The following is a 5,725-nucleotide window of genomic DNA, read 5'->3' on the forward strand; positions in this document are numbered from 1 at the left end:
ACAGAGAATTCGCATATAGATGGCGAAAGGAGGCAGCTAGAGTTAGACCTCCTATGTCAGAAAAGGAAATTGTCGAAGTGTTTGTGCGGGTGCAAGAGCCCGAATATTATGACAGAATCATGTTGCTCGTTGGAGCAAAATTTGCTGAGATAGTCAAAGTAGGTGAGACTATCGGAGATGGATTGAGAACAGGGAAGATTGCCCGTGTCGCTACCTCGTCCGGATCCTCGGGTTTGTTGAAGAAGAAAAGAGAGGATGTGTCCTTTATCTCTTATGAGGGGAAGGAAACCCCAAGGAAATCATTATCATACCAAGGTCGTTCTCGACCTTCACAGAGTTCGTACCTGGCTTGTTATGCACATGCTGATTACCAAAATACCCCTCCTACCAGTTACCAAAACACCATTCTTCCCAGCTATCAAAATACTCCCCCTCCTAGCTACCAAACTTCTCCTACTATCTACCAAACTCCCCCCTCCAGTTTACCAAACCCCATCTCATCACTACCGAAATGTCGCCCCCAATTGTGCCAACATTTAGACAAACTACCAAACGCCTCCCCCAATGTACCAAACCCCAGCTCCACTTTACCAAAATACCTCCTCGAACTATCAAGCTCCACCACCAAACTACCAAACCAACTCATATCCCAAATATCAAGCCCCCCGTCCGAATGCTCCAAATTATCGCCAAATGCCTCCCCCACAACAAGGCAATTACGATCCCTCCTGTCCCATATTTGAGAAGAAGCCTGCAAGAATATTCACTCCGCTTATTGAAAGGCGAACAAAGCTGTTCAAGCGATTAACTGCGGCAGGATATATTCATCCAGTGGGGCCCAAGCCGGTTGACACTAGCTCAAAGTTTTACAGACCTGATTAGAGGTGCGCGTATCACTCCAACAGTGTTGGACATGATATCGAGGACTGTATTAACCTGAAGCATAAGATCCAAGACCTGATTGACCAGAATGTGGTCTCCCTTCAGACAGTTGCGCCTAATGTCAATAGTAATCCTTTGCCAAATTACGGAGGTGCCACTATCAATGTGATAGAGACAGATGATGATTGGTGCGTGACAAAGGCAATAATTCTGACTGCTCCTGATGAACTGGACAGGGTTGTAGCTTCGTTGAGCATCAGAGAAAAGGAGTTTGTCATTCTGACACCCGAGAAGGCTGTTGTCTTGGTGCCACGAGAAACTCTTACCTAACCAAAGTTTGTGATTGAAACGACTGTTACCCAGGGTATGACCAGATCTGGCAGGTGCTACACACCAGAAGAATTGGCCCAAGGAGGGCAGAAGAAGGACCTAACAAAAAGGCCGATCAGTGAAGCCGAGGCCGAGGAGTTCTGGAGAAAAATGCAGCCGAAAGATTACTCAATTGTGAAGCATTTGGAGAAGACACCAGCTCAGATTTCTGTATGGGCTTTGTTGATGAGTTCACAACTGCATAGGCAAGCGTTGATGAAGGCTCTGGATGATACTTATGTGCCCATGGGTACCAACAGTGACAATCTAGCTGCCATGATAAACCAGGTTATCCGAGGACATCAAATTAGTTTTTGTGACGAAGAGCTGCCCTTCGAAGGCAAGATGCACAACAAAGCTCTGCACGTCACTACTATGTGTCGAGACAAGATAATAAATCGCGTTTTGGTCGATGACGGATCCGGTCTTAATATTTGCCCACTTTCGACTCTGAGGCAGCTGAAATTTGATTTGGGAAAGCTTCACCAGAACCAAGTCAATGTGAGGGCTTTTGATAGAGTGCAAAGAGACACATTGGGTGCGGTGAACTTGGATATTCAAGTGGGTCCTGCGGAATTCAACACCAGTTACAACCTGCTTCTGGGAAGACCGTTCATTCATATGGCTGGGGCTGTGCCGTCTACCCTTCACCAACTAATGAAGTTTGTTTGGAAGGACCAGGAATTGGTCATTTATGGTGAAGGGAGCCATTCCAATGGGTATGCACCGATCGCTGATGATGTCTCTCGAGGTTGTGATTTCTACACGGTGGAGCTAGTGAATGCCACCGGTGATGACTTGGCTCCACAGCCTCCTATGCCTACCGTGTACAAGATGATTGCTACCGTCACGCTCCAGAATGGTTTCGAACCAGGTTTTGGATTGGGGAAGCACTTTCAAGGAATTGTCGTGCCTGTCCAATTCCTGCCAAAGGAGCAAAGTTTGGTTTGGGGTATGTCCTCACGGATGCTGATGAACTAGAGATGAAGAACAAGAATATTGATCAAGCATTGGCCAGGCCATTTCCTCATCTTTACCAGTCATTTCCAGTCCGAGAAAATGTCAATGATTGTGGTCTCGGGGAAGGAATCTGGGGACTTTTTGAGGAGATTGATGCGGTCATCGAGGAAGAGGCTGGGACATCAGGCATCCGTGAAGCAGAACCTGAGGAGCGATTGTAGAATTGGACCTCCACACCACTCCTGATTTCCCGCTCATCTGGGTAGAAAAGACATGCGTCTTTGTTTGTTTTAAAATTGGTGGTAGTCCGGAAGAGGCCCGAGACCCATCCTTTATGCAACTGTTATTTGTTTGAAGCTTTCAAATTTCCTTGTGATGTTTAAAAAGGCAAAATGACCCTCGGCCATGGCCAAAGTTTGTGCTTGTCTTTCAATTTAAATGAAAGGCCTCATTTATCGGAATTTATTTGTTTATTTATCTGTTTATATTTTACTTTTCTAACTTTGTCTGTTTCTGATTTCAGTAATAATAATTTAAAACCTGTCAATGTCATGTCATGTCATGAACCGAGTGAACGAAATGAGGCAGGTGATGATGAGTGCGAGGAATACGGAGAAGAAAATGAGGTGTCCGAACATGTTGCCGAAGAATTTCGACAATTTGAGAATCAACACAAGCCAAATTTGGAAGAAACCAAAACTGTGAATCTCGGAGATGAAGATGTGTTAAAGAAGGCAGAATCAGCGTCCATCTGACTGAAGCTCAAAGAAGAGACCTGGTTCGTTTGCTCAGGGAGTACATTGATGTATTTGCCTGGTCTTATAAAGACATGCCGGGGCTGAGCACGAATATGGTGTCCCACAAGTTGCCGATCAATCCAGATTTCAGTCCAGTAAAACAAAGACTCGGAAATTCAAGCCTGAGTTGAGTTTGAAGATCAAAGAGGAGATTACAAAACAGATCGAGTCTCAAGTAGTGGAAGTGACGCAATATCCGACTTGGTTAGCCAATGTTGTTCCGATTGCCAAAAAGGACGGAAAAATCAGAATTTGTGTCGACTACAGAGACCTCAACAAAGCTAGCTCGAAAGATAATTTTCCACTGCCAAACATTCACATTCTTATTGATAACTGTGCTAAACATGAGATGCAGTCGTTCGTGGATTGTTATGCGGGCTATCACCAGATCCTGATGGATGAAGAAGATGCAGAAAAGGCAGCTTTCATTACACCTTGGGGTGTATATTATTATCGGGTGATGCCGTTAGGCCTAAAAAATACCGGTGCTACTTACATGAGGGCTATGACGACCATCTTTCACGATATGATTCACAAGGAGATCGAGGTGTATGTAGATGATGTCATAATCAAGTCCCGCGAGAGTTCGGATCACTTGACTTACTCGAGGAAATTCTTTGATCACTTACGCCGATACAATTTGAAGTTAAATCCCGCCAAGTGTGCTTTTGGAGTGCCAGCTGGCAAGTTGTTGGGATTTATAGTCAGCATGAGGGGCATTGAGCTTGATCCTTCCAAGATCAGAGCGATCCAGGAATTACCTCCCCCGAAGACCAAGAAAGAGGTGATGAGTTTCTTAGGAAGGTTGAACTACATCAGCCGGTTCATAGCTCAATCCACTGTGGTGTGTGAGCCCATCTTAAGTATTGAAAAAGAAGCCTCGACCAAGTGGACCGGAGAATGTCAAATTGCTTTTGATGCCATCAAGAACTATTTGTCCAATCCGCCGGTGTTGGTCCCTCCGCGAGAAGGGAGTCCATTATTGCTATATTTGTCTGTCTCAGATAACGCATTAGGATGCGTGCTTGGTCAACATGACAAAACTGGGAAGAAAGAGTGAGCCATTTATTAGTTGAGCAAAAAGTTCACTCCATATGAGGCTCGTTACACTCTTTTGGAGAGAACATGTTGTGCTTTGACTTAGATCGCTCAAAAGTTGAGACATTATTTGTCTTCTTATACCACATACCTTATTTCCAGGATGGACCCATTGAAGTATATTTTCCAGAATGCAATGCCGACCGGGAAGTTGGCTAAATGGCAAATGCTTTTGAGTGAGTTTGACATTGTGTATGTGACTCAAAAGGCAATAAAAGCACAAGCCTTAGCTGATCATCTTGCGGAGAATCCAGTTGATGAGGAGTATGAGCCGCTCAAGACTTATTTTCCCGATGAGGAGGTTTCGTTTGTTGGTGAAGATATTTCTGAGGCATACCCTGGTTGGAGATTATTCTTTGATGGAGCGGCGAATCACCAAGGGAAAGGTATCGGAGTGGTCTTAGTATCAGAATCCGGTCAGCATTATCTTATGGCGGCCAAACTACGATTGAATTGCACAAACAACATGGCTGAGTATGAAGCTTGCATCCTTGGTCTGAAGATGGCAATTGATATGAGCGTTCATGAGCTGTTGGTTATTGGAGATTCAGATTTGCTAATTCATCAAGTTCAAGGAGAATGGGCCGTGAAGAACCCAAAAATCATACCATATGTTCAGTATATACAGAAGTTGTGCAAGAGATTTCGCAAGATTGAATTCAGGTACACTCCCAGGACACAGAATGAGTTGGTTGATGCTCTTGCCACCATTTCCTCAATGATTAAGCATCCATAGATTTCGCAAGATCGAGTTCAGGCAAACCCCCAGGACACAGAATGAGTTGGCCGTTGCTCTTGCCACCATCGCATAAATGATTAAGCATTCGGATACAAGTTATATCGATCCAGTGGATATAGAGGTAAAAGAACAGTCTGTCTATTGTTCATATGTTGAAGCGGAACCAGATAGTTTACCTTGGTATTTTGACATCAAGAAGTACTTGGGGACCGGAACTTATCCCGAGAATGCAACGTTCAACCAGAAGAAGTCGATACGCCGCATGGCCCTCAATTTCTTTGCAAGTGGGGAAATCCTTTACAGGAGGACTCCAGACTTAGGTTTTCTCAGATGTGTTGATGTTAGTGAAGCTGCAAAGCTTCTGGAACAAATACATGCCGGAGTTTGTGGTACTCACATGAATAGACTCACTTTGGCAAGAAAGTTCCTTCGAGCCGGTTATTTTTGGATGACTATGGAGCACGATTGTTGCAAGTTTGTGCAGAAATGTCATAAATGTCAAGTGCATGCTGATTTGATCCGAGTCCCGCCTCACGAACTCAATGCTATGAGTTCACCTTGGCCTTTTGTGGCTTGGGGAATGGATGTCATTGGTCCGATAGAGCCATCCGCCTCCAACGGACACAGATTCATTTTGGTTGCCATTGACTACTTCACAAAGTAGGTGGAAGTAGCTTCGTACAAGTCGGTGACCAACAAAGTTGTAGCTGATTTTATTCGCAACAATTTGATATGTAGGTTTGGAGTACCAGAATCCATCATTACTGACAATGGAGTGAATCTCAACAGTCACCTGATAAGAGAGATATGCGAACAATTCAAGATTACTCACCGAAATTCAACCGCCTATTGTCCCCAAATGAATGGAGTTGTAGAAGCC

The sequence above is a fragment of the Solanum tuberosum genome, unplaced genomic scaffold (assembly GCF_000226075.1).
Source record: "Solanum tuberosum cultivar DM 1-3 516 R44 unplaced genomic scaffold, SolTub_3.0 scf00336, whole genome shotgun sequence".
Lineage (NCBI taxonomy): Eukaryota > Viridiplantae > Streptophyta > Magnoliopsida > Solanales > Solanaceae > Solanum > Solanum tuberosum.